The sequence below is a fragment of the Pogona vitticeps genome, chromosome 4 (genome assembly GCF_051106095.1).
Source record: "Pogona vitticeps strain Pit_001003342236 chromosome 4, PviZW2.1, whole genome shotgun sequence".
Taxonomy (NCBI): Eukaryota; Metazoa; Chordata; class Lepidosauria; order Squamata; family Agamidae; genus Pogona; species Pogona vitticeps.
In genome coordinates this window covers 131,479,776-131,497,623 of record NC_135786.1, presented here as the reverse complement: position 1 = coordinate 131,497,623, position 17,848 = coordinate 131,479,776, and the positions used below count along the sequence as shown (strand labels likewise).

Sequence of the window (17,848 nt, the reverse complement as noted above, 5' to 3'; positions counted from 1 at the left end):
AAGGCATATTCTCTTCAGAACTTTTTATCAGGTAAAGAGGATATAACTTGGGATTAAGGCAAATAGTTGAGAAACTGGGCTAAACATTCATGCTCTCGGTTTATGAAGCCAGGCTGCCAGCTATGCAAGAGTTGGAGACTGAGGTGGCAAAGATATCCCTTGGCAGTCCTTCTCCCCTCTGCAGACAAAAGTCTGGCTCCCCATCTCTGCTAATGCATCTGCAGATTTTGAGGAAATGGTACATGTTTACTGACTTGAAGTGGGGGAAAAAACAGCATTACACTTTCATTCCAATCCAGACAGGTGGATTCTCTCCCACATATAAAACTGCAATTTTCATTTAAGGTACTGTTTCAGTGGGGTCTTTAGTTTCTGATTCTCAAATTTTAACCCTAAAAATGGAAATTTGCTTAAAGAGAATGTAGCTTCCCAACACTTTCTCATGTCTGTTCCTTGGTTGTATTTTCAAAACCATAATTTTATTTCACTTGATTCAGAAGATGAAGAAACCTGACGCAAGTGAATACTGTATCAAGAGGAGTGTAACAGAGTAAAAGAAAGGCTATTCCAGCTTGTTGCAAGAGCTACAGTGGGGTCTTGACTTGAGAACTTAATCCGTATTGGAAGGTGGTTCTCAAGTCAAAAAGTTCTCAGGTCAAATCTGCATTTCCCATAGGAATGCATTGAAAACCATTTGATCCGTATCTGCTCTTTTCCGTCCATAGAAACTAATGGGAAGCTGCTATTCCGCCTTCGACCACTAGAGGGGGATATTTTGTTTCTTTTTTTCTTAGGTCAAGAAAGGTTCAGGGAAGGCAGGGAAAATACAGTCCAGGCAAGTACAGTACCAGGCAGCCTGAAGACTGTCTCCCAATCCACTCTCTAAACGCTGGGAGGAGTGAGGAAGCAGACAGGCACCCTTTTCACTGGCCAACAGTTAACTGAAAGTTCAAATTTTGCACTTTCCCTGCCTCCCACGTGGTTTTTTTCAGTTCTTAACTCAAATCTAAGTATGTAAGTCAAGTCAATATTTTCCTATGAGAGTGGTTCTTAAGTCAAAATGTTCTTAACTCAAGCCGTTCTTAAGTCAAGACCCCACTGTATGTGGGTGGATTCCCAAACTCCATTCTTGCATCAGTTACCTGAAAGTAGTCTTTATTCTTCAACATTTGAAAGTACATTTTCCAAGATCAAGTCCTGACTGTTGTTTGTTGTTCAATAGAAATGTTGCAAGGAAGCTCATGCTATCAGTATTGTTGGATCAAAAATATTTGCGGGAATATGAAATGGTCCTGTAGAAATACTATTTTATTGGATGAATGTATAGACTACTTAGGGCAGTGGTCCCCAACCTTGGGCCTCCAGATGTTCTTAGACTACAACTCCCAGAAGCCTTCACCACCACCTCTGCTGGCCAGGATTTCTGGGAGTTGAAGTCCAAGAACATCTGGAGGCCCAAGGTTGGGGACCACTGACTTAGGGGGAAAACAGTGCTTTCTTTTTGGGATTGAGAAGGACAAGGGAGAAAGTGCATTTGCAGCAAAAGTAATTTCTGAAATGTTTGTCAGTCTTGAGTCTTAAATATTTACAGCACTCAAACGGATTACAGGAGCAAAATGTGCCCCCCCCTTTCCAATGTTCTTTGTATTTTTAGCCTTTGTCTATATTGTCTTCTTAATATTACATACTGAAAAAGCTATTTTGATTAAATGAAAAGTAAATATTAAGAACTATAGATTGTATTGAAATTTTTCATCAGATTTTGAAGATGCATGAAGGGAAAGGGTTGACGATTTCCAGCTGTCTTGCCTCTTTCCTTTTCTAAGCCTCTGCACCCTTGACCCCATATTTCCTCCAGGCCCTGGAGGGTTTGGGATACTAAGTTTCCTTTCCCTCCATGGAATAACAGAAGCTGCATCTGGAATGAGGAGGTCTCCTCCCCAAGTCAGCAGCATATTTCCTCCTAGAATGCAGTGAGCTACTTATGATGGGTCAAAACATTGTGGCTTACTTCAGACAGGACTGAAATTTTGTTGTTTAGCACAAAAGCCATCTTTAGAGTGAGATTACAGCTTGTTGTGAGTGGAGGTTGTTCCCTCTGAAGGAACAGCCTAGAGGTGCTTTTGGACAACCAGGTACTGTTTGCTTAGCTTTGGCAAGTGTGCTAGCTTCACCTTCTAATAGGGAAGGTGGGTTTGGCCAGAGTGATCCTTGCCTTCATTACCTCCTAAGTAGACTACTGTAATGTTCTGTAGATGGAGCTTCTCTTGGAAAGGGCTCAGATGATATACTTAGTGCACAGTGTGGGGGCCCAACTGTTGTATGGTATGCATTATGAAGAACATATATCACTGGTCCTGTACTAAGCACACTGGCTTATAATACAGTACATTTCTTAGCTTAAATAAAGGTATTGGTGTTGACTGAAATAGCTTGAGGCTAGGTTATATGAAAGTCTGCCACCTTCCATATGAAGTTGCCTGGAATTTGAGATCTTCAGCAAGGGCCCTGTTGCTGACCCACCATATCGAGACTAAGGTTCAGATCACATAGTGAGAAAAATGCCTATATCCAGCTCTTATAATGTGTTTCCACACTTACAAATCTTTCACTTTCATGGTTAAGTCTGTGAGATACCAGTCATGTAAAGAAAGCTAGATGTTGACAGTAATCCTGTTGTCAGAAATCATGCTGCATAAGACTGGTGATGTCATAAAACACAGCAATTTTTAGAAAATTAAAAATTTCAATCCCCCCTCCACCGGAAGGTCATGATGAGTCTCCTTTGGGATCCTTTTCATCATTAGAGAGCTGTTGGCAGACACAGGACAGGAGAAGTCTATAACTTTAAAAAATCACAGCAGTTTGTATCAAACTTATGTGGCATAGGTTGCACAATAGGATTTCAGCCATTGTGTACCAGTTATAAACCAAAAGCAAGCTATTTTGCCAGATACAGAGGCAACCTCATGTTGGCATAAAGATTCTTATCCTCTTGCTTCTAGATGTACAATCAGCCCTTGCCTAGTAAGAGTACACTAGACAGGACTTTTTTGTATCATCACATCATTTATGGAACTTGCCTCCAAAAGAATGGTAGAATGGCTTTATCTTTTTTGAGCTTCTGGTGGGCAGTCAATCTGTTAATCTGTCTGCCTTCTTTAAACTGATGCCCTCCAAATGTTTTTGATTATAATTTTCTGTTAGTGTGAATATAGTCCACAAAAGTGAACACATATATTAACATATTGAAGAAAGGGGCCAGAGGAAAGCGAACACTAAACCTGCCACTACCTACATGTGACGCCAGTGACTGAGAACCAACCTTCTGTGCTCAATTTAGACCTATTTTGTGTTGTTCTTAACACACCAGTGGGGAAAAAAATATTTGGGACTACCAACAATACCCATATATTGGTAGTGAGAAATATAGATAATTTAAGTACACCACTTATGGACCATCATCTCCAAAGGAAATCTCAGCATTCAGGACTTCCTGAGATAATGTTAACTTCTTATGGGAGACATTGCATCTTAGTGTACTGGAAATGTGCAGAGGGATACAGTTTTGTGCCTACACACGACAAGAAAAAGGCAAAACAAAAATGTTTAAAGGGCTTCTGTTCTTTATTTAGAAACTGTCCTTGTAAGTATTAGCAGCTCTGATAAAGTGTGTGGTTATAATATGCCTTTTTTGCAGCCACTATCTCCAAAATTTTGAATGTGGAGTCTCTTGGTTTGTTTCTGTAGGGAGGTATGTAATACCTGTCTTTGATATTTGTAAGAGTCCCCAGTCCTATGGCCGGATGTAGTTTGTGTTCCTGTTTGTGTGCTTTGCTCAACTTAACAGTATAGCTCAGTAGCTGCATATTGTATAAACTGATGTGAGTGTTCAGCTGGTAGAATATAATCTCTCCTGGAATTCCACAATGTTTGTATTTTGGCTGCAAGAATTCTTGTAATATAACACTCCCGTTTTTAGTGAACAGCTTTAATGAAGCTACAAAAGTTATTTTAGAAGTTAAATATAAGCATTTAAAGATTTAAAAAAAAAACTTCTCAATTTTCCATTTTCATTAAAAGATATCACATTGATAGGCTATTTGTCCAGAAGATAGGTGTTTTGATGTTGTAGTTCCAAAAGCTTAGAACAGTTTAAAGAAATACATACAGTACAGTACTTGTTTTCTGCCGCTTGCATATGCATTATGGATACATTTTGAAACATTTGCGGAATTGTTAAAAATTCAGTGTATTTGCAGAGTTGTTAACATCCTAATTGCTATTTGTTTTCTACTACTGTGAACCAGCTTTCTATTTCTGAAAGGAAACCAATGTGTAAATGAGCACATTTAAAAATTAATATGTACTAATTTCTAAATATATAATCCCTTTAATCTGGACCAGGTAGATATGCTCCCAACTGTAAGCAGGCTTTCCGGGTCTCCTCATCAGTCAAGATGCTGTGTTATGGCTTATGAAGAGATCTGGACACTCTGCAAGTTTACGCAGAATTTGGGGCGTATTTGACTAGTCCCTGTAAAAGTATAATCTGACCATGGATTTTGAACTTTTCTAGTTGATTGCTATAGTGTACTTAGTTTTATGTGTAACTTTAAAAATGTCAGTTCTTTCTTTACACTTCACCCCAACCTCAAGGGCTGGTTATCTGAAAATCATTTCTTGGAACATAGCTGGCTGGGACTCCAGATTGAATGACCCAGGTATATTAGATTATCTCAGATCTCATGACATAATCTCTGTACAAGAAACCTGGAGTATAGATGACATCAGCTTGAATGGTTACTTAGTGTTTAACCCCAGCTCCGAGTAATAGGAAGGGTCGGCCAAAGGCGGGGTTGGCCTTAATATTTTCTACCACCCTGAGGGCTCGGGTGAAATGGCTCCCACCTTGTGATAAAACTGGAGGGCTACTTGTCACCTGGATGAACTCCTATTTGTTTATTAACATTTATATCTCCCCGTCTTCTTCCAAAGGTCAAACAACCCAAATATGGAACCAATTGGAGTTCTATACATTACTTATTTAGAATCCCTACCACCTAAGGCATATGTAATACTTATGGGAGATCTGAATGCAAGGATGGGGCCGAATAATTATATTTTTTATTCCTCCAATTTTTGAGATATGTTACCAGTAGAGTCTTATACCTTGAAGAATATTTATAGACTATCAAAAGACTTGAAGACCAATTACAGTGGATTATGCTTGGCTCAGATAGCTGTATGCCTTTCTCTTCATATTATTAATGGCAGTGATTTGTTTGATAACTGCAGAATTTACTTTCATTTCAGGGAGAGGAAGTAGTGTTGTAGATTATGCGTTAATTTCCCCATGTTTAGCCAGTTAGGTTAAGGGAATTACAGTTGAACAAAGATTAGAAAGTGATTACTTACCCTTATTGTTAATTTTATCACTCTCAAATACGATACATCTCTCCCCTGAGCCACACATAGATGACTTTGTCCTATCCATACATTATAAATGTTTAATCTGGACAAAGTAAATGCTAACGTTTCCAATTTCTTAAATTCCTCATTTGCTGAGAACTTAAGAAATTTAATAATGGCATCCATGGAATCTACAGTACTGTGGCCTTGGTTGTCTTAAACTATAATTCGCTGGTCTTAAAAATGCGTTCTGTTCTAACCCCAAAACAACTTCACTTTCATAGACAGTCGGACAAGCTCACCCCTAAGTGGTTTGACAAGGAATGCTTATTAAAGAAAAATCAACTCAGAGAAATTTACAAGCAGTACAGGAAGAAGAATCTAGCAGTTCTTCCCCAGGAGTATTATGTAGTTTAAAAATCAATACAAAACTTTGATTGTCCAGAAAAGGAAACAATCAACTCAGAAACAGTGAAGTGTTCTGTTAGACTCTTTACTGAACAGAGATTACAAACCATTCTGAGCCTTGGTGTCTGGGGCACTATGTGCCTGCTCAGGAACAGCTCACTGTAGCATTCCACCATATATATGGGAAAGGCATTTTACTCAGCTATTCGAGGAGGCCCAACCTATCCAAACAGTCAACATTTCATGGCCAGATTTAAACAAGCTGCCGTATTGGGATCCAGTCACTGAAAAGGAAATAGGTCATTAATTGCCTACCTGGCAGTTAAGATCTAGCCAGGGGCCCTTTTGAAAGAGCTGTCCCTTAAGGAGATAGAGAAAGGGCCTTTTCGGCAGCTGCCCCCAGACTATGGAATGCCCTCCCGACTGAGATTTGTCTGGCACCGATGCTGATGACATTTCGGCACCAGGTCAAAACCTTCCTATTCCAGAAGGCTTTTAATTGAAATAGTATCAGCTGTGGGTACGATGGCAATTTTTAGAGTATATATTTTAATTACATTTTAATTATTTTGTCTTTTTATTGTATTTTAAGTGTTGTAAGCCGCCCAGAGACCTTTGGGTAGTGTGGGTGGCGTATAAGCTAAGCTAAATAAATAAATAAATAAATAGCCTGTCTAAAATCTGGGAAGGCACTGAGTCTGGTTCTAATTCCAGTAGAGTCCTTAATGTCTAATGCAGACTGGTGCCCCCCCCCCCCTTTAGCTCAGTTATTCATTCATTAAAAACATTGGGCAAATCCCACATTTGTGGTCAGAGACAATAGTGATACCAATCTATAAGAAGGGGAACAAGAACGAACCCTCAAATTATAGACCAATTAACCTTCTCTCTATTGTGGGTAAGCTTTATGCCAGATACTTAAACGACAGACTAATTGAGTTGGAAAACTTTTTAGGACACGAACAAGCTGGCTTCTGAAAGAATCGCTGCACCTTTAACCATCGTATAGTTTAAAACCATCTTGCAGAGAAGTATATGGGCCGCCATGGAAACGGCTTGTTTGCAGCTTTTATAGACTTAAAAGTCTGCCTTTGATTCAATTCTCAGGGAAATTTATGGAAAAAACTGTATATTTCCTCAATTGACAAAAGGTTTTTGTACCTTATCAGAAGTCTCTATCACAAGAAGTCTCTATTCTACATCTTACCCACAATTAGGGTAAGATGTGGAATGGATGGAAATTTGTCAAGCCCCATTCAGGTGGAGAGGGGGGTTTGCCAAGGTTACATATTGGCGCCCACACTATTCAACTTTTATCTTAATGACCTCTCCAAAAGTCCTGAATATCACTCTCCAAAATTGGCTAAAATCAATGTGCCCCTGCTACTATACACCGACAATGCGGTTCTCATGTCACTCTTAGAAATTGACCTTAAACTAATCATGCATGCCTTTTTGAGCTATTGCAGGGAAAAACTTACTAACGATCAATTTTGACAAAACCAAAATAATGGTCTTCTCTAGACATAGTAAAGCCTAAGATTGGGTTATTGAGGACCAACAGATAGAACAGGTTAAAAAATTTCAAATGTCTTGGAATTACCTTTTTACACTCCCTTTCCTGGTCCTATCACAGACAAACAGCAGTACAGGTGGCCAATAAGACAAGTAAAGTACTGAGATGAATTCATTATGTTCAGGTGGGGAGTTAATACCTGTGGCCCTAGAGATAGTCAAGCATAAAATCCTTGCGCAGTTGTTGTATGGTATCGCTGTTTGGATTAAGGGTTTTAACCCCTCCATCGAAAGTGTTTTATCAGATACGTTGCGATCCTTATTTGCCCTGCCAGTCTTCGGCTTGAAGCTAGTATGTCCTCAGTAGGATGTCAAGCGTGGCTACATGCATTTCGTTATTGGTTAAAGGTGGTCTGTGCCCCAGTAACCTGTGGTGACCTATATTATTTGCAGAAAGATGTCTTTGCCAGCTCATGGCATAAGGGATTTACAGAAAACCTACATCTCTTAGGCTTCTCTGTGGATTTCCTACTGAGACAGCCTCAAGGTAGCATTAAACCAATACTTATTCAATGTATTAAAGATATAGACCTTCAGTACTCTCTAGCTTGTGCAGACAGGAGTTGTTCACCACTATGTTTTGGCCTAAATTTTAACCTCCCCAAGCCAGCTAACTACTTATACCAAATTAGAGCACTGAGATTTTGCTTTCCCTTTTCAAGGGCTAGGTTTAATTGCTTTCCCTCATCCCTTTTTAAAAGGCGTTTTAATAACACCCCATACGGTGAAAGGACTTGTCCCTGTGGGAAATAAATTATTGAGACCTTGGCACACATCATTTTAGAATGTAGCCTATATAGGATCGAACGTATTCGATATCTTGGTTCACTCATGAGTAAATGTACTGGTCTACCTCCCACAAGCTATTTGAAGTTTCTGTTGTCTGGAGAGAATCAAATCATTACAGTTAGTGGCTAAGTTTTTATTTTCAGCTATAAGAACTCGCAAAACGCTATAGCAAGATTTTATATGATATTATGTATTTATTTTATCTATTTTATCTTTGTATGAACGGGTCTATGACCGCACAATAAAACTGACTTGCTTGCTTTACACAAATGATTGTATATCATTATGAAATAGTTTTTTAGAATCTTAATGAGACATTCTGGAAACTGGAATAGAAATAAATTGTCATTATTTCAAGTATTGATGAGAATAGTTAGACTCTGTTGAAAATGTCTGGAAAACTGAGGTGTGTGTTTTATTGTAAACTTTTATTTATTTATTTTTTCAGATAGCATATGGCTTCTGGTTTGGGGCAATTACTTGCCAAATGAAATTTAGGCATGGTACCTTTTGCTCAGACCCAATTCTCCTTACCTTAGCCTCCAGTCCCTCTGGCACTTTAAATAATAATTACCACAAGAGATAACATGGAATGCTTTGTGAAAAATGGGAAATTCACTTACAGTTTTTCTTCTTCACATAAACCAATATTTACCAGTAATTTTGTTTTTCTATTTTTGTTTTTTGTTTTTGGCAGACGTTTACCAGTAAATATCGGTTTATTCCTGAAACCAGAAGCCCTAAACATATCTTTGTTTATAAGGTCAGTCTTCGTTTCCTGTTTCTGTCCTTCCCCATCTATTTACAAATTTTGTTGTCTTTCAAGGTAATGGAAAGTATAGCATATTCTTTCTTCTTCCCACATTAATTTTGCCAGCCTGTCTAATATGGCTGAAAATTTATACCTTGAGGGTTTTTTGTTTGTTTCAAGAAATTTCCAACCTAGATAGCAATAGTAAAGAAGTCCAGTCGAGAATTTAATCATAATGCAGCTATTTCAGTGTAAGGGTTAGGGCAGAATGTACAACTTGTGATCCCTCAGATGGAAAGGGTCTCCACACACTTTTCTCAGAAGGGCTGCAACTGGGGGAAGGGGCAACACATCCTTTCTGAGATTACTTTCTCATCACCACTGATAATAGTGGGGAAATAGCAATATCAGTGGAGATCTCTGGGGAAGACTTTCTTTCATCAGCCCATAGGCACACACCAATGATCCCTTGATCTCAGCAGACAGAGAAGGAAAGCTTCCTATGTCTGCCTGCTTAGATATGTGTGCTCATATGCATGTATGGCCTGCAAGACCCCAGTCAACACTGGATGTAGCTTGAAGTCCAAAAATGCTTAGATTTTGATCTAGATCTGTGTAACTGAAAGCCTGCACTAAGATGTGAACAAATTTTTTATTTAGCAAAGAGTGGAATATTTAAATTCTAAACATGATTATCTCATGCTTGCAAAACAATGTAAGAAACCTGTAATAGTAAAACACTGAACTCCAACTAAGCCATGTAATTTAACTATAGACTTGAAGTAGATTTCATAAAATAAAATAATTCTAATACAAGTGGGATTTTAATCAAAGCGAATATACTTTTATTATACATTTCCACAGTGTTTGCAGCCAGTGTTGAAAACATTGGCAGCAACTCAATACTGAATATCAATGATGCTGGCAGTTATGTCAACTGATCACAGTAGCATAATAATTTACAACTATGAATTTCAGTTAATTGTAAATTGTTAATACTGTCACCCTTTCTTTCTTATGAAGTCTTGACTTTATCTTTTCTTTTTTAGAACTTTCAGTACCATCTATCAATATCATCCTATGACCTCTTATTTGCAAAACAAGGTAACCTCCACAGACAGTGAGGCTGTGAGATCATGCGGCGTCACCTCTGTATGTTTCATGTTATTCCTAAATGGTGTGTGCGTGCCTAGAGACCTATGCTTGAAGGAGGGATCTCACATGTTGGTCGTTCTGCTTAGGATTCTGTGCACGTCTGCATCATTTATAGATTACATCTACTGCTGGAGGTGAGATGAGACCAAGGGGAGGCATGATCCTGCTGCCTCACCATATGTTGCTTGCCCAATTTTGTGAATGTGTGAACAGACCTCTTTTGAAGAGTTGTCTTATATTCATCATATTGTCACAAATCAAAATTCCGTCCTCTTTGGATAAAACCCTTAGTGGTGTTGAAACAGTATTGTGTTTTCCAACTGAAAACTACTTTTTCTATCCTGTTGCAGCCTCCCTTTTTGTTTCTGATAGTGCAATATAGTTGGGCAACTATTAAAATCCGAGCAACTGATAAATAATTCTCCTTCAAAACATGCAGAAGCTTTGGGGAGAAACTCTGTTGCCACTTGGGAACACATATGTGTACACAACCAGGTGAAATCACTTATTTAAATGTTGAAGACAAATTATCTTCAACACTTATAAATTACAATGCAATCCAAACAACCCAAAATAATGTATTATAAACATTTCCTATATAAACAATTCCTTTTCAAGCTCAAATTCAAAACAAGAGTCTGTTAATGGTGTATATCAATCTTGGTTTTTTTATTGTAATATTGTAATTTTGTAATACTGTCAAAATTTCATTAATATTGTTTACCATGGATAATAGATGTAAATTAAATTCTGTTCCAAGGTGCTCCATATTTCCATGCTATGTTGCAGTCAGTATTATTCCAGTACAAGTTTTATTTACTAGAAAAGTGAAGGAAATTCATATGTGATTCTTGAAATTTTCCACATATGCCTAAAATAATATTTTTTAAAAATAGAAATGAAATTCTAAAGTCTGCACTGATAAAATTCTGTGATCTGTGCTATGTCTTAAAGTTGAGTGGCTGTTAAAAAGTCAGTCTGAAATTGTATGTAACACAAAGACTTGGTTTGCACTGAGTCTTGGCTGCAGGATATACTCAAGTGACACCATACAGAGCCTATTTCCTGTTTCTTTCCTCTTCCCTTCTGTGACTTCAAAAGCAAGACAGGATTTCGTACTTTTACATCGCTTCTGATTAAAAGTAAGCCAGGAATTATGTTTAATGCTTCCTTGTACACCAAGATTCATAAGCCTCCTTCAAATGCCATTTAATCAGAACCCAGGTATGAATGCTGAGTTCCACTTTCTTTTTCACATTCCTTACACAAGCAAGGAGTAAAACAGAAGCAAATCAAATGCGCATTAGCATAATATTTTTAATATATTCTATTATGTCTAAAATAACTGGTGAAATCAAAGATGGCTTGTGACCAGAATAGGGCAACTCTACTTTTCTTGTGCTGCAAGCTGCTATGGAGTGAAATAGCAAATTAGGATATGAGAAACACTAAACATTGAAATAATGAGCTTTTGTGCAATTCTAAGCAAAAGTTCAAATGTTTTCCTCTCCCAGGTATTCAACAACAGGTAGTTCTAATTTGTTTGAAATATTCCACTGGTGTCAGATCTCCCTAGTGTTTCTGTCAGTGAGACCTTTTATTTCCAGTGAGGCCTGCACAAACATAGCACTTGTGAAGCAGGCTTTGGCGCCCTCTGTGCAGCCCACACATTTCAGGTTTCTTATTTCTAGTGCATAACAAAGAAGGAAAGCAAGAGAGCCTTCATTTGTAATCAGTTAAAATAATGAACCTTTCTTACACATTTCAGATGAATGTCAAAGATTCTCTTGACTTCTCTGGAAAACAGCATTAGTTCAAGGAAGTACTTTATCCACAGGATCATGTACCTATGTACACAATCCTAGAAAATCAGCTTCACAATTAGACTAAGCATTAATGACAGACAGATAACCTTTCGACATTTTAATATAAGGTGCTGATAATTACATAACCATTTTAATGCCTGAGGGAAACTCATTTTACAATTTCAACAAAATGGCAAATTGTTGTGAGCCAATTCCTTCATACAATCACATATGCAGACAATGTGTTAGTTTGAAGAGAAGCTAACAGGAATCATGTTGAGAACCCGCAGACACATCTAGGATTATACAGTATTTTTCTGTTTATAAGACGACCCAAAGTATAAGACAACCCCCCCTTTCTACCCCCAAATTAGAAAAAGCAGGGATTAAAGGGCTCCCTTTTTGCTAAGCGCCGTGCCTTGGCAAAAGGCAGGGGAAGCGGCTGTCAAAGTGATTGCCGCTTTTCCTTGCCTTTTGAGAAGGCATGGAGCTTAGCAAAAAGGAAGGGAGCAATGCCTCCCCTTCCTTTTTGCTAAGCCCCGTGCCTTCACAAAAGGCAGTAGTAAAGAGTTGCCTTCAGTGTATAAAACGACCCTCAATTTTTTCTCAAATTATTTAAGGAAAAAGTGTTGTTTTATACACGGAAAAATATGGTAGTTTGTGGGGAAAGTGCAGCCATGGTTTATCCTCATTACTCTCCAGTTATGCATCCATGTACCAGATCACATGGAAGATTTGATAGCATAAAACAGTCCTCTATATTGTTTTTCTTTTCAGAAAGTGAGGATAGTGATGTGAGTTTTATGGAAAGACAAAAGAAATCTCTCAAGAAAGAGTAAAAATATCTCTCGAGTCTCTACAATTTTTTTTGCAAGTTAATCTTTATTAGATGTGCCAATATTCATTGGTGGTTATGTTTTCCTGTAACTTTTTAATTATCATACAAGCATATACTGTAAGAGTACACACTTATTAGAAGATTGGAATGTTGAACAAGGCAAAAATACTTGTTTTTATTTATGTAAATAGCTGTTATTATTTTGTTTTTAACAATCTTTGCTGCCATCTCACAACTGTTGTATTTTGACATAATGGACAATGTTCAGACATTCTGTGGCTTATGTATTTGTGTAATTGTTTGTATGTAAGTACTAACTTTAAATTGTAAGTAAGAAACATGCTTGTTCATTTGTTCAGAATAGTATCTCTCTGGTCTAAAAATATTTTGAGTTACATGAGAAAAGGAATTTATTTATTTTTTTAAAAAAATTATCATGCAAGATCTGATTTCTCTGCTTTTTAAAAACAATGGGGTGGGCATTTTATCTAGTTTTCACTTGATAGACCAAAGTTACCATTGACACTGTCTTGCAATGCTGATCAAATTTATCTCCTTTGCACTTTAAATGAATTAAACATAAGGAAAATCAAGGTGTCAATTCAATATACATTCACTGTACAGTAGAATGTATATCATTCGTCAGTATGTTTATAAAAGAGGGTATTTTCCTTTGCTGGGAAGGGGGGGTACTTGGGCAATGTATTTGCTAGTCAATATAAAGTGTTTACATGTAATTACTTAATAAATTATTTGATTTAATATGGATCTTAGTGATGATTTTCAAATAACAACTATTGGGAACACTTGGTTTCTGTCTTTTTAATTCATACTGCTTTTCAGATCTTCTGAAGTAGTTATTTTAAATGTATTCACTTATTTAAAATTTCAAGAAAGGCACAAAGCATCCTTTCCTACAAGATTTCTGAGAGTTATTATGTATCATATTTTATAATATTATTTACCACATGCATATTTTGAATATGGAAAAATTGCATAAATCAAGATGCTTAACACAATAGAACCAACAAAGCTGCACGGTCTGTCTTCCTAAAACAGTATTTGCAGATAATTTTTCTTTCTATAGTTCTGATCTTGGAGGATAATGATTTGGCATCTCAGTCATAAATATATGTATTTCACAGTGACTTAAATCCCACTGCACAGTTATGTAAATGAAAGCAAATTGCTGTAAGAAATCTCAGTAGACATTATCTTTGTCAGGCCGAGTTTTCCAACTCAGCATACAACAGGTAATGCCTGTGGAGATTTCTGATTTAAAGTGATCTGCTGCCCAAAGTTATGCTTTTTCATAGTTATGTAACAGGATTGTAGCCAATGAGTCTTTGTGCTTTGAGTGGATTTTCTTCTACAGATAGGAACATCACTGCTGTAGCACGTGAATGGCAGACTAGTGGCACCTTGAAGCATTCGTTCAGAGCATCCAGCTAGTTTGGCCCATGCCACCATTGTACAGTCTGGCTGGATTGCACCATACTGGAAGTAATTTAAATGCAGTGTGTATCGTAGTGTAATGATAGCAGGTTTTCTACCAAGTTTAACTTCTGTCATTGTAAAGATCTTTGGACAGAAATCAACACACTGTCAGAACTGTTGTCCTTATCCACTTCCCCTTACATCAAATCAGGGGGCAAGAGGCACTAGCATTATTACCAATAAAGTAGGAGAAAAATACATTTCCATCATATTCATCTTGTGATAACAGGAAAGATGTGGGAAGAGGTGGCATGTAGATTGCCTTGCAGTTTTCCTAGTTATCTGTAGAGAGAGATTACAGTTCCAGTTATGGGGGCAGGTAATCATACATAGTCTTATCATCTCAGCTATAAAGCAGATGTGCTGAATTACCATAAAACTCTGTGAAAGCAAGTGAAGAATTTTATGGTACCTTAGTTATTGGGGCATAAATATTTGTGGAGTAGAGGTGGGCAAAGTACAGTCCCCCCCAGATAAGGGGTCCCCAACCCCTGGGCCGCAGACCAGTACCGGTCCGTGGCCTTGGAAGGCCTGGGCCACCGAGACAGATTTTCAAGGGCTTAAGGAATGCATGTGTACACGTGCACGTGCGTGCTCCCGCCCACCTGCATGCTTACACTCCCGCACACACACACACAACCGCCTCCAGCACGCACTGATGCCTGCTTACCTCCCACATGTATGCACGCACCCCCGCTGCCTCCTGCACGCACACCTGCCCCCCGCATGCCTGGCACCCATCACCCCCCCTTGGGAGAACAGTCTTCAACTAAACTGGTCCCTAGTGTCAAAAAGGTTGGGACCCACTGCCCCGGATAATGTTGGACTGTAACTCCCAACAGACATAGCCAACATAGCCAATAGTATGGAATACTGGGAGTTGAAGTCCAACCACATTTGAAAGGCCACACTTTGTCTCCCATTAGAATTTACTTCATGAGTATTATTCTCAGCTGACAGGTGCTCAGATGTGGGGGGGAGAGTAAATAATGAGATCAGGTAGAAATGGGAATGTCAAAGCAATAACAACTATGTTAAAAACTTGAATGTGTGCAAAATAAGCACAACAACCTTTCACATCAGTAATCCGACACATAATTTACTATATCATCAGTGGCTGTTACTATGAATTTTACTGTGCTTATTTTGCATACTTTTAAATTGTAATAATCAACCTGCATCTTTGTGACATTTCATTCACACTGACAAGATCTCCCTCCCCCACCCCTATACTGCCTTTAATAGGCAGGAGAGAAAAACACTTGATCATCTAACTATAGTCCTCAAAAGATTGTGCCACAATAAATTTGTTGCTAATCAAAGTGGTTTTTGCTACTGCTATTATGATTAGCCCTCTGGAATTTTTCTGTGGAAGAACTTCATATGTTCTGTAAATATGCTTTAGCAGAAGAGGGTTTTTAAATGCTGTTATGTTCTTCATGTTAAGGACCGAGGAAGGCAAATTTTGCTTTTGTGAGGTAGGATCTTTGTGAAGGTGATGAAAGTCTTGCAGCACTATAATTATTATTCTTTTAACAAGCAGCAAAGTATCATATTGAAATAGTTTATCAATTGTATTGTTTCATTCAAGTCCTTAAATATTTGTATTACTCTTTTTTTACAGGAAGACACCGTACACTGCAGACATCACAGTATACCAAAATCCTGTGTGCATACATACATACATACATACATACATACATACATACATACATACATACATACTTACTTACTTACTTACTTACTTACTTACTTACTTACTTACTTACTTACTTACTTACTTACTTTTACACACACACACACACACACACACACACTTTGACCTATATCCCACATTTCTCCAAGAAACTAGACCCAAGGTGACTCATAGTATAATATTAAAGAGGAACTACAGTTTTAAAATGTACATTATAAATATTAAAACATTAAATCAGTTTCCAGTATTAAAAATACCGTATTTTTTGCTCCACAAGACGCACCGGACCTTAAGACGCACATAATATTTAGAGGAGGAAAACAGGGAAAATCTATTCTGAACCAAATAGTGTAATAAAATATTTAATAAACTAACAGAATAACATTTGAATCATGTAAAGTGAACAGCAGTCAACAGTGGCATTAAGAACCATTACCACTGTCATTAACAAATAGAGAGACTTAAAAGCTTTGTGTACTCTAGTTTATGTACCATAAATTTGTGTACCATAAATTTAATTCAAGTACATATAGACCATTATCAGCCAGTGATAAGACCTATACCATGCTACCTATATTTTACATTTCCTTTCATCCACCTCCTCCCCATGCTTATAGAAATGTCTCAATGACAGATGAGATTGTTGTGGAACTCTGCCCATCTACAGCTCAAGCCTATATTAAGTTAGAAATGGTTTGTCTGATTTGGCACTGCATTGAGAGGTCCCTTTTAGTTGTGTGGCGGATAAATAGTGGAATTAAACTATTTAACAGCTGGTTTTCCTTATTTACTTTAGGTTATGCAAAAGAACAGCAACACAAAGCTTAACCTGATCCCATTCACCATCAGTAGCACATGCTCAGCATAAGACCAAATCTCGGGTTTCTGACATAATTGAACATTTATAGCATGCAAGGCACAACAGCCATGAACAATGTTCTTGATGAGCAAAAAAAACCTGAATATAAACTATAGTAGCTGAAATCAGGAAGCAGGTACTGTAATCCAGTTAGAACTCACAAGGCACAGTTAGTTTCCTTGCTGCAACACCCTTTGGAAATACATTCTCTATTAGATGCCCAGAACTAGTTCAAAAGTTTGCAAGTCAAATCCAAATTTCTCATAAGAATGCATTGAAAATTAATTAATGCATTCTTATGGGAAAAAAAGGTCAGAAACTTTTAAAAAATTAAAAGAAAGACACTTACCAAGTACTGTAGACTGAGCCCGGCTCTTCACAGTGTCTTGGTAGACCCCAGAACAGTCAAAAAACAGCCCCAAACAGCTAAAAGCCAGCAGGCAGCCGGCAGCCATTTTGTGTTCTTCTCCGCTCCTGCCCGCTCCCCTCTCCCCACCTAACAGCTGATCGGCGCTGGTCTGAAACACTTCCCAGGCAAGCAGGTTTCAACTCAAATGGAGCACCTTTTCACCCAAAGAAAAACAAGCAGATTTTTAAGGAAAGCATGCACGTTTCTACACAAGCAGGTTTCAACTCAAACGGAGCACCTTTTCACCCAAGCACGGTTTAACCCAAAACAAGCAGCTTTTAAACTAAATTTTACATTTTAAAACGACAATACCAGGCAGTCCCAGGTCTCTCTCTCACAGCTCTCTAACTGCTTGGACTAGCAAGGAAGCAGACAAGCAGCCTCTTCACTAACTGAAAGTTTGAATTTCCCACTTTCCCTGCCTTCCCCGCATATTAGGTATGCTAATATCTGTGCACTGGAGGATTGTGGGAGGAACATTCCAGCCCCTGATGGGGGTCCTGTGGGGCACCCCAAAACACTGAGTAGGTCTCTTGGCCTCTTTCAGGACTGGGGCTGTGCAGCCCTGCTCTGATCAGGAAGTGCAGCCGGGGGGTCACCATGCCTTGGGGGGATAGGGCACAGAAAGGGGAAGAATTTTCAGGGGCCATTCTA

At 38.2% G+C, this 17,848-nt stretch overlaps 1 protein-coding gene across 2 annotated transcripts in view; it reads left to right on the top strand.

The window, feature by feature from the left end:
- PURA (purine rich element binding protein A) overlaps nt 1–16,063 on the top strand; it is a 30,021-nt gene extending 13,958 nt beyond the window's left edge. The window contains exons 2-4 of one of the 2 annotated variants that reach the window (XM_072998396.2): nt 8,882–8,947; nt 9,985–10,039; nt 15,855–16,063. The gene's annotated coding sequence lies outside the window, so the exon portion shown is untranslated. Of the gene's footprint in view, nt 1–8,881; nt 8,948–9,984; nt 13,496–15,854 lie in introns of those variants that run through there. The other variant, XM_072998395.2, reaches the window with a different exon arrangement.
- The last annotated feature ends 1,785 nt before the right edge of the window (nt 16,064–17,848 follow it).